At 41.3% G+C, this 12,448-nt stretch overlaps 1 protein-coding gene across 10 annotated transcripts in view; it reads right to left on the bottom strand.

The window, feature by feature from the left end:
- setd5 (SET domain containing 5) overlaps positions 1-10,489 on the bottom strand; it is a 163,461-nt gene extending 152,972 nt beyond the window's left edge. For 5 of the 10 annotated variants that reach the window (XR_013300580.1, XR_013300581.1, XM_077602794.1 and 2 more), the window contains exon 1: positions 10,016-10,489. The gene's annotated coding sequence lies outside the window, so the exon portion shown is untranslated. The remainder of the gene's footprint in view (positions 1-10,015) is intronic. The other 5 variants (XM_077602789.1, XM_077602795.1, XM_077602791.1 and 2 more) reach the window with 1 other exon arrangement.
- Between the last annotated feature and the right edge of the window lie 1,959 nt (positions 10,490-12,448).

Below are 12,448 nucleotides of genomic sequence, written 5' to 3'. Positions count from 1 at the left end.
CATAGGAGTGCCCCATCATACGAGAAATTTGAGATATGATGAGGATTTCGGGCAAATTTTTGCCTTGAGATAAGAGACAAATTTGAGATACGGGCATACGAAACTAGCACCGGCCGTAAAAGTAGCATTTTTTTTGAATTAACACAGTGGTACCCCGACATACGAGCAATTTGAGGTAGGAGTAAAATTTTGGGCAAATATTTATCTTGAGATACGAGACAAATTTTGATATACGAGCATACAGCGGACGCCAGAGGCTGCTCATAAAAATATCATGGGCACTGTCATTCTGGTCGCAACTCCCTCGTGTAATGGCTCTCTGGTCGCAACTCCCTCGTGTAATGTCTCCACGAATACTGAGCGTTCCATATTTTCAGTGTTTTTTTCCCGTTAGTCAGTGCGAATGGCGTATATATACCACTTCTCGTTGGCAAGTGGTCATGCGTTATCCTATTGTGAGGACATTTGTGTGCATCATTTGCGAAATATTTTGACGGGGAATACAAAAGCAAACAACCCTCGATAGGTTGCATTTGAAAGTCAGGGTGGAAGCGGGGCAAATAGAGCTAACCCGGGAGAAGGTATCAAAATTTAAAACTAAATTATAATTAAGTCTAGTGTAAGGTTAGATTAAACTTATTTTTGAGTGTGTCTGCATCGTAATCCAAGTTCATTTAAATTTGTTTGTCATTTTACGAACGCGTTGCCGTGCAAAAAGTCTCTCTCTCTCCCACCCTCTCTCTCTGTCCGTCTCTCTCTCCCCTCCGCGAAATTTGTCTAATTTTAGTACTATTGAACACATTTTAGTACTATTAAACCACTAGTTATTTGTTACTTTGTTAATAGATGGCGAATTAGAACAAATACAAATGTTTTTCCAATCCAATATCTTGTTTTGGGTGTACCACTGTACGTGCAAAAATAAGGGAAAACAATGGATCCAAAGCAAGCCAGTGCAATGAAGAGCTAACCACCATTTCCAAGCTGCACAGTGGCATTCATAACGAGATGGAGAGCCTTCGTTTAATATGGTTAAAAGATAAACAGTGAGCGGGAGGTAGCGTGACCGAGTTGATGTTCTGCGAAAAAGCCAGCGGAATATACATGGACTTGAAGCAAAGCAAGCATCAGACACCAGCTGAACCCTTCAAAGCGAATCGTGGCTGGTTCGCTAATTTTAAAAAACTAACTGTGATAGTATACACTCGGTTGTGAGGCACGGGGGAGCAGCTAGTTGCTACTCGAAAGCTGCGGTGTAATACATTAACACCTTTGCCTCGGTTATAGCACAACAAAGTTACACTAATTTAAGTGTTTGTCTTCATTCATTCATTTATTTTCTGAACCGCTTTATCCTCACTAGGGTCGCAGGAGGAGTGCTGGAGCCTACCCCAGCTGACTTTGGGCCAGAGGCGGGGGTGACACCCTAATTCGGTGGCCAGCCGATCACAGGCCATAAGCAGATGGACAACCCTTCACACTCAAACCCATACCTAGGGGCAATTTAGAGTGTCCAATCAGCCTACCATGGATGTCTTTGGAATGTGGGAGGAAAACAGAGTACCCGGAGAAAAACCACGAAGGCCCGAGGAGAACATGCAAACTACACACAAGTGGACTGACCTGGATTTGAACCCAGGACCCCAGAGCTGTGACGCCGACGTGCTAACCACTCAAGCCTCCAAGCCGCCCCTAATCTAAGTTCATTTAAGGTAAATTTAAAGTTTATGTTATGTTCTCTCTCTCTCTCTCAGTCCATTACGTCTGTCTGTATTGAATAATGTCACATTTTAGTATTTAACATTGGATAGGTATTTTTTACTTTAGGAGTAGGTGGTGAATAAGAAATACATAAAAAGATGTTTATCCATTGTAATATCCTGTTTTTGGTTTATTTTCAAAGGCTGGGAACGGATTACCTGGACAAACAACATAAACTCCAGGACCCCGGACAACCTCCATAAAGTCCGAAAATTTAAAAAAAAATGTCACTTACATTACTTATTTTAATCATGCTGTACGTTTTCAATAGTTTGCAAAAACGCAATATTTCAATTTATGTAAAAACATGATAATAACAGTTTGATTTAAATTGTACTACGTTTTTGTTTTTTTACATTTTATATTGATTTTGCGTGAATTGCATTCACTCCGGAAAAACTCAGGACAAGGGTACTCCTGAAATGAAGTCGATGGAGGTTGGCAGCTCTGGGGTTAATTTGTATTTAGTTCATTTCTATGGGAAAAAATGATTTGAGATACGAGTAAATTGACATATGAGCTTGGTCTTGGAACGCATTAAGCTTGCATCTCTGTAGTTATGTATTTACATTTTTTTAATATATACATTATATTAAGATATTTATACATTGGACTTTTCATATGATCATAACTGTAATATTTAATAAATACACTACTTGATAATTGTACCCGGTACTTTTGTATTTTGGGATAAGAGAGAAAACATGTAGTATGGTAATAATATTAGGGGTGATCCTACTTCGCGTTTTTTTTTTATCATCACGGCCATGACTGGTCTACATTATCCGCAACATTCGAGGGATTAATGCACTAATTTTATCATCTGGTGCACCTTATACAGTGGTACCTCGAGATACGAGCTTAATACATTCCGGGACTGAGCTCGTATGTTGATTTTCTTGTAACTCAAACAAACGTTTCCCATAGAAATGAACTAAAAACATATCAATTTGTTCCAACCTTCTGAAAAAACACCAAAAACAGGATATTGGATTGGAAAAACATTTTTATTTGTTTTAATACGCCATCTATTAACAACTAACAAATAACTAGTGGTATAATAGTACTAAACTGTGTTTAATATTATTAAAATTATACGGATTTCGCGGACAGAGATGGACAGGGGGGGAGAGGGGGAACTTTTTGCACAGCAACGCGCTCGTAACATAACAAACAAATTTAAATGACCTTGGATTACGATGCAGACACACTCAAAAATAAATTTAATCTAATCTTACACTAAAGGTAATTCTAATTTTGTTTTAAATTCTCTGCTTAATTTAAATAATAAAGAAAGCTTTAGTCCAAGTCCTCTTTGTCAGATTTGAGATGAATTTTTCTTGTAAAAATATTGCTGTTGTTGTCTCAAAACGATTGCCAAATTGAATGGCTCCAACCATGTTGTCATCAGTCTCCTTCTGAGTGGCCCCATGCAGTGTGTTGTCCTATCGTCATGCCAGCTTTACGACCGTAAATGCTGGTTCATTTTTTTTATTCCTCAAAGTTGGAGGCGGGGTGTCTTCATCCACACGAGAATTTGCAGAATTTATTTTTATTCATTCGCAGCATACAGATCGTCACAACACTCGTGTACCTCCAGAGGGGAGAGCGTTCACTTCCCGCGTGTCTCAGTATTAACCGCACGGCGGAGCCAATTAACATTAACATGGTTCCTACCAGCTTAATTATGTAAAAAAGAACGCCACAATGTAAATGTATTTATGTCGCAATGGAGTGCTACGCCTTTAGCATATCAAGCAACGTCAATATTTAGGAGGCATTTTCAACAGCGACTCAAAAAAAATAGTCTTTCTCAAGAGGTGACATGCGCGATGCGAAACTCACTCGCAACAAAACAAGTAATGGCAAGACGTCGCGTATAAGCACTTTATATGGTATTCGGCGCGTCCATTTTTATTCTATGACATATTGCTTCCTCTTCGGCGGTGAGAGAAGTGGTGGCCCGACTTACGCCATTTTTCATCTGTCTTCCGCCTGTGAGTTTTAGCGTGGATTTTGACATTTTTATAAACTTTTTTTAATACTTCTAACAAATTCTGAAAACTAGAAACTTTCAATATGACTCACAGCTTGAAGGAAAGTGTCCCAGAGATACATGACAACACGGTCATAGCCATGGAATATGGCAATCGTCTTGACAGTTTCATGTCCTTGACAAAGCATATTTGTACCAAAACAAGTAGCGGCACCACTATAATACAGTGGTACCTCGTCACACGACCGCTCGTCATACAATATTCTCGTCTTACGACGGAAATTTCGATCGAATAATTCGCCCGTCATGCGATCAAAATTTTGTGATGCGACCAAGCCTTTTTTGCATATCTTTCGGGTATAACAATATCTACCAGCACTGAACGATTAATTCAGACGAGTTTCTACTACGCATCGACTAGGAAACGCACAACGCGCATGCGCGGGCAAAAAGAGGGCTTTATGGGTAATGAAGTATACTCGTGCACACAACGCCGATAGGCAATGGCAATCTTTCTCAGAATGAAACTTCATTACCCACAATCAATACTTGGGTAAGCTCAGTTGTTGCATTTCCTGTTATTTTTATTATCTAATACATGGAGTATTATATTACTTCTTGTTCGCTGCTCCTAAGAACATCAGTGGCACTGGCTCGCAATTCCCTCTTTGTAATATTTCTGGTCGCAACTCTCTCTCATAGGCGCCGTTCAAAGCGGCTGCGCCAGAGCCATTTCAACGAGGGAGTTGCGAGCCGGTCTTTATGAACAGCGGAGCGATCGCTAAAATGTACTACAAGACTATTTCTCGTTGGCAAGTGGTCGTGGGTTATCCTATTGTGAGGACATTTGTGTGAATCATTTTCGGAATATTTTGAAGGGAATACGTAGTACAACAGCAAACAGCCCATCGATAGCGAACGTGAGGGTGGAGGCGTGGCAAACCGCCAACCCGGAAAACGAAGAAAACAAAAGATTACAACAAAATTAGAATTCAGTTTTGTGTAAAGTTACATTAAACGTATGTTTGAGTGTCTGTATATATTAATCCAAGTTAATTTAAATTTGTTTGTTCCGTTTACGAGTGCGTTGTCGTGGAAATAAAACGAACCCCACCCCCCCACACCCCCAAACGTCTCCGTCTCCCGTCGGCGAAATCTGCCCAATTTTAGTTAGATTAAACACATTTTATTACTATTAAACCACTAGTTATGTGTTACTTTGTTAATAGATGGCGAATTAGAAGAAATAAAACATTTTTTCCAATCCAATATCCTGTTTTTGGTGTTTTTTCAGAGCGTTGGAACGAATTAATTTGTTTTCCATTCATTTCAATGGCAAACGTCCACTCGAGTTACGAGAATCTCATCATACGATCTCAGTCTCGGAACGGATTACGATCGTATGTCGAGGTACCACTGTAGTTTGAAAAGTTTGGGAAGGTCTCACATTACATTAATGTTTTGGTACATGAATTAAACCGAAATGTGATTTCTGTTTTTGCTAATACAGTGGTACCTTCAGATACGAGCTTAATGCGTTCCGGGACTGAGCTCGTATGTCGATTTGCTCACAACTCAAATGGACGTTTCCCACAGAAATGAACTAAAAACAAATTACATATATTTGCACGGCAACGCGCTCGTAAAATAACATAAACAAATTTAAATGAACTTGGATTACGATGCAGACACACTCAAAAATAAGTTTAATCTTACCTTACACTAAACTTAATTCTAATTTTGTTTTAAATTTTTATACCTTTCTTCTCCCGGCCGGGTTGGCTCAATTTGCCCTGCCTCAACCCTGACTTTCAGACTATCGAGGGTTGTTTGCTTTTGAATTCCCTTCAAAATATTCTGAAAATGATGCACACAAATGTCCTCACAATAGGATAACGCACGACCACTTGCCAACGAGAATTAGTATATAGGCCATTCGCACTGACGAACGGGGAAAAAAACACTGAAAAAAATGCAACGCTTCGCCCAGTGCTCGCAGAGACATTACACGAGGAAGTTGCGACCAGAGAGGCATCACACGAGGGAGTTGCGGGGAGAGAGACAGTGCCCATGATGTTCTTATGAGAAGCCTCTCGCGTCCGCTGTCTGCTCATATATCAAAATTTGTCTCTTATCTCAAGATAAATATTTGCTCAAAATTTTACTCGTATCTCAAATTGCTCCTATGTCAGGGCACTCGTATGTCGAGGTACCACTGTACAGTTTTCCCACGACAACGCACTCGTAAACGAAACAAACCAATTTAAATTAACTTGGATTAATATATACAGACACACTCAAACATACGTTTAATGTAACTTTACACAAAACTGAATTCTAATTTTGTTTTAATCTATTTTTACCTCCGTTCTGGCCGGGTTAGTTGTTTGCCACGCCTCCACCCTCGTGTTCGCTATCGATGGGCTGTTTGCTGTTGTACTATTCCCTTCAAAATATTCCGAAAATGATGCACACAAATGTCCTCACAATCGGATAACACACGACCACTTGCCAACGAGAAGCAGTCTTTTATCAGCGATCGCTCCGCTGCTCATCTTCTTCTTCTTCTTCTTCTTCTTTTTTTTTCACCTCAGGCGCCTGAGGATTACCCTCAGCAGCGCTAGAGCTGCCACTGGAACACGGATAAGTTCATCCAGGGAGTTGCCCAAGCCGCGATGGTAGCGTTCGGTCATTAAGGCCGGGCAGCGGAGCCATAAGTGTTCAGACGACTCTGTTTCCTCGTCGCACAGGCGGCAGCGATCCGAGTTGGATTTCCCAACAAGGTGGAGTGGTAGGAGCTGCTGCGGCTGCCAGTGGCACCATGCCATTGGTGGATGATTGCACTCTCCTTAATGACGACAAAACCTGCACCACCGTCCGCAGCTGCTCATGGGAGCATCGGGGGCGCTGGCTCGCGGCTCCCTTTTTTGTAGCATCTGTGGTCGCAACCGCTTTGAACGGCGCCTACGAGAGAGTTGCTACCGGGGATGCTATTGCGGGGAGTTGCGAGCCAGTGCCCCTGATGTTCTTATGGGCAGCGAACGAGAAGTAATATAATACTCCTCGTATTAGATAATAATAATAACAGGAAATGCAACAGCTGAGCTTACCCACGTATTGATTGTGGGTAATGAAGTTTTATTCTGAGAAAGAGTGCCATTGCCTATCGGCGTTGTGTGCACGAGTATACTTCATTACCCAGAAAGCCCTCTTTTTTCCCGCGTTGTGCGTTTCCTGGTCCCAACTCGTCTGAAGAAAATCATTTGGTGCTCGTAGATATTGTTATACACGAAAGAGATGCAAAAAAGACAGTGCCATGGCCACCTGGCTTGGTCGCGTCACGAAATTTTGATCGTATCTCGGGCGAATTATTCGATCAAAATTTTCGTCATAAGACGAGAATATTGTATGACGAGCGGTCGTATGACGAGGTATGACTGTATATGAATAAAATGTACAGTAGCCCATTCGTTGAAGGGGTGCATAATAATGCGGAAAACACTACAGTACAGCTCAATGAATGGTTCATATTCTATTGACGTCTTTAATTGCATTAAATTTCCCCAAAATCCTTTGGGGAAATATTGGCGAGATGTAACTCGATTTTTCTTTTATCTTATAAAAAAAATTAAATTAATACACTAATCCCTCATTTTTTGCGGATGTAGACCAGACATGGCCGTGATAATCAAAAAAACGCAAAGTAGGGTCACCCCTTTACAAAAATACAAGTACACAAGTACAATTATCAAGAAGTGTATTTATTGAATATTACAATTAGAGGCATGTGAAAAGATTAATGTACCGTATTTTCACACCTATAAAACGCACCGCCTGAAAGGGCGCAGTCTAAGTTCCGGGTATATTTTCTGTTTTTTGTCAATACATAGGGCGTCTCGTCGGATAAAGCCCTAGCATGACACTAGGCTAGCGTATCTATGTTATGCTAGCTGCTAGCGTACCTATGTTATGCTAGCTGCTAGCATATGTTATGCTAGCCGCTAGCATGTGTTGTACTAGCCGTAGCGTATGTTATGCTAGCCGATAGCGTATGTTATGCTAGCCGCTAGCTTGTTTTTTTTAAAGACAGCACGAGCAAAACTAAGTTTTATAGTGCTTTATTGATATTGTTTTAAATGCCAGGGAAGTAGTACTCATCTCGTATTGGCGAACAAGCTCCACCATTCGCACTGACTAACGGGGGGAAAAAACACTGGAAAAAATGCAACGCTCCGCCCAGTGCTCGTAGAGACATTACACAAGGGAGTTGCGACCAGAAAGACAGTGCCCATGATGTTCTTATGAGCAGCCTCTCGCGTCCGCTGTATGCTCGTATGTCAAAATATGTCTCGTTTCTCAAGATAAATATTTGCTCGAAATTTTACTCGTATCTCAAGATAAATATTTGCTCAAAATTTTACTCGTATCTCAAATTGCTCATATGTCTGCGCACTCGTATGTCGAGGCATTACTGTACAAAGATATGCAAGCGACTCAACATTAACAAAACATTTTTCTTTTCTTTGACAACCAAAAATGTAATGTCCACACATGGGGAGGCCAGGTCAGACGAGGTTATAGAAACATTATTAAAAGTCGTCAAAGGCAATCATCTTTGGATAGTTTTTTTTTCATCAGCCAGCACGGCAGAAGAGCAAGTGAAATCCAAACAGAAGAACCACTGGCGACTAATAAAATGAGTGAAAAATTAATTTTTTAAAAAAAATCATAAAACAGTAATGTTTATTGTTGTTAATGTTGTTGTTTGAATTCTTAATGTTACCTTTATAAGACATGTGTTCATATGTTTTTGTGGTTGTCGTATGTCTGACAGTGGTTGTGTGCTATCTCTTTGTAGCATACCGTTAGCTTCCTCTTGTTCCCCTGCGTTTCAACACGGATAGATTTTGTATGCTTGTTATTCATTTTAAGACATTAATAAATCATTTTCTCATAATTTTCTCTCATTTTGTGTGTTTACTCACATCTTTCATACAACATTGGTACACTTTGGTCAATTTTAAAGGGTTTAGTTGGTAGTTGTGTGAGGACCGTGGAACGAATTAGAGAATTTACATATAAATTACTGCTCTACTTACGAAATTTTTAAGCTACGAAAAAAGTTCTGGGAACAATTGATTTCGTAAGTAGAGGTACGACTATACCACCCATTTCTGTTAATGGTTTTGGTTGGCAGGTGGGGGAGGAGAAGAGTAAGTTACTAACCAAACTGATTGGTTCAGTAGACTGCCCACACGCAGGAGGATGCAATTGCACAAATAGAGGAGGTAAAAAACAGACACAGCTTCGGATTCACACGCCCTAGCCAAGTTAGGAATATAGCTAGAGACCTGTCATCAAAACACCGAAAACAGACATGATCAGATATCGTCATATCACGACAATAATCCTTCATGTCACCCAAAAGGTTCGCGAAAGTGTTACATTCAGAATATTTCAGGGGAGAAAAGGCGAGCTAGAGCAGCAGCTGGTTGCTTGCCTTAACACTACTAGCCACATACCTGCTAACTGCATCGTGGATGTTTTTATATTAAACTCGACTGGGCCCTCCGAGTTTTGCAGCGGGTATGACTACAATAAACATTTGGATCTAACAAATTATAACACAATCGGATCTAAGGGTTTTGTACAAATACGAAGATACAATATATGGTCAAATATGTTAATCGCAAGGCTTCATAAAATCTTGTAAATTAAAATATGGATAAATGACCCGGCGTCTCGTGTTTAAGGACCATCACGCTTTATGAAATTAACTAAACCCAGTGGGCTCAGTTAAAAAATTACAATGGGGCAGAAGCAGCTAAATAAAACGTGGTATGTAATGTATTCACTTAATCTTGTCTAGACACACGTCTACATATCTGTACGTATGTACACAGGAAATATTGAAATGGAATGTTTGCCTCAACAATTTCGCTGTAACGACCGTAGAATCACCCAAACCCCGCTATCACCCCCCCAAATATCGAGGCGCTCATAACGAGGTCAATAACAAAATTATAAACAGGAAAAACGCGAGATGGCAGACATTTTCGAAGGACATTCGGGTCCCTTGCACTATCATGAAATACGAAAGACAAGAGACACTATCTACTTTGAGAAACTTAAGAGGATGCTAAACAGCTATGTTAGTTAGCTCAGTTAGCTGTATCGAGATATCATTATAATGACGCTGCTATATTGTCAGAGTCCCACAGAATTGATAACGAACGACCAAAACAACCAGTCACTTACCTAAAGTTGCATGATAAACATGCACCAATGCATATAATTCCTTGGAGTAGCCCAACATAAAATCCAAGCAAACCAGTAGGCCCGTCCGTCGGCCGCGGTGTCTCTTGTATCCTTTGGCCTTAAAAGTAACCCCCTCTCCAGTGGTCGGAAAGAAACTTCTCCTCTTCTCCCACGAATAATGGGAAAGGTAAATCCCCAGGTTCCTCCAAGCGCGCTGCATCCATTGGGTTTCTACTAAATAGCTACGTAAGTTGTTGTTGTTGTTGCTGTTGTTTTTAGTTAAATGTATCGTATATGTGAATTTGCTATTTTTTTAATGGGGTGCTGCTGTATATGTAACAGACATCTGATTCCGTCTCGGATCTTTGCTTTCGAGAGGCGCCCATCCCCCCTTGCCGGCATCGACCGCGGGACCAAGCGAAACTGACACAGAACCACGCCATGGGGTTTCCCTGACGAACATGCAGGGGCTCTCTATTGGGTGTTGCCACAGCCATGTATAGAGAGTTGCGACACTCCAATTGGGATCCATTACACGATATGACTTTCGGGTTACAGAGCCTTGAATAAGTACAGTAATGCCTTGAGATACGAGTTAAATGCGTTCCAGGACCGAGCTCGTATGTCAATTTACTCGTATCTCAAATCAATGTTTCCTATAGAAATGAACTTTATACTAATTAATCCAGTCCCACCCTCTGAAAAAACACCAAAACAGGATATTACAATGGAAAAACTTCTTTTTAATTGTTCTAATTCACCACCTACTCACAAAGTAACAACATACCTATCTAGTGGTTATGATCTTCAATACTAAAATGTGACAATACAGTGGGACAAATGTTCCCTCTAAGCTGCGCGCGTGCGCAATTGCGCACTACTCTCGTCTTCTCTGCGCAGCAGCAATCATATGGCACGCAGTAAATAAAATCCAAACTTTTTTTACCCCTTTCCCCATGATGGCACCGTTTAAGCGGCAGCCAGTGGCAGTAGCTCTGTCCACTTTTATGTTTTTCGTGTTTTACAGCATGTTTTACATGAAAAATTAGAGGGAACATTGACATGCACCTGCTTGTGGCAGGTGTGATACTGGTGTGCCCATAGCGAGCAATGATGATGTCGTGACCGGATGATTCGCCTAAAGACGCTTCGCCGACGGACGTTTGACAGACGGACAGGTCGCCGAATGAACGTTCGTTCAAACAGCGTTTAATGATTAAATACAAATACTAGTATTTGTTAGTTTAATGATTAAATACAAATACAAAACTTGACAAGATGACGCAAGATGGCGGCGCGCACTGACGCTGCGGCTCTAAGCTCTCCAGTTCGGTGTCGTTCGTTATCTTACAGTCGCCAGGATTTACTCACTATCCGAAGGATATGCGATACATCCGATTTCTTAACACACTCTCCGGGATCTCCGTGGCTAGCCAGCCCACCAAAAGCACGTCGCAGGCGGCGAAGGGATAGGAAACAGAAGCGAGGATGCCGGGGGGGGCTTGCTGCTAAGCTCAAACACCAACCACACCGAGCCCCGCTTCCAAGTATCCTTTTGACCAACGCCCGATCCATCACCCACAAAATGGATGAGTTGGAACTTCGTATTGCTACCAACAGCTTTGTTAGAAACTGTAATATTATTATCATCTCCGAAACGTGGCTACACCCGCATATCCCTGACGCGGCGGTATCGCTAGCTAGCCGAACGCTTTTTCGCAACGACCGTTCTAAAGTATTAACATGCAAAATCAAGGGCGGTGGACTGTGCATGTATGTACATAATGAATGGTGTTGCGACAGTAAAATTATTGACAGTTATTAGCAATTCGATGTAGGCCCTATTATCTTCCAAGAGAGCTTACCGTTGTCATAGCAACGGCTATCTATATACCTCCGAATGCTAACGTTAACACGGCGCTTAACCTCCTGCTAGCGGCTGTTAACAAACAACAGCTTGCTCACCCCGATGGAGTTTTTATTGTCGCTGGTGATTTCAACAAGGCGTGTTTAAAGACTGTTTTACCTAAGTTTATTCAATACGTAAATTGTAATACTAGAGGAGACAAAACTCTTGACCATGTCTATTCTAACATCAAACATGCTTACAAAGCCACTTCCCTACCCCACCTAGCTGGATCAGATCACCTCTGCCTATCTCTCACCCCCGCTTACACTCCACTCCGGAGGCAAACAACGCCACAAATAAAGACAATAAAAACTTGGCCCGACAACGCACTCTCTCAGCTGCAGGACTGCTTTTCCCGCACCAACTGGGAACTTTTTGTACAAGACAACCTCCAGGACTACACGGACTCTGTTCTTTCTTACATAAAAACCTGCATCGACAACGTCACTATAGATAAACGAATACGGGTTTTTCCTAACCAAAAACCCTGGATGACCAATGAGACACAGGCACTCATCAAATGC

Source organism: Stigmatopora argus, chromosome 6 (genome assembly GCF_051989625.1).
Source record: "Stigmatopora argus isolate UIUO_Sarg chromosome 6, RoL_Sarg_1.0, whole genome shotgun sequence".
Taxonomy (NCBI): domain Eukaryota; kingdom Metazoa; phylum Chordata; class Actinopteri; order Syngnathiformes; family Syngnathidae; genus Stigmatopora; species Stigmatopora argus.
The sequence above is the reverse complement of the archived record's forward strand: the minus strand, read 5'-3'. Positions and strand labels throughout refer to the sequence as shown.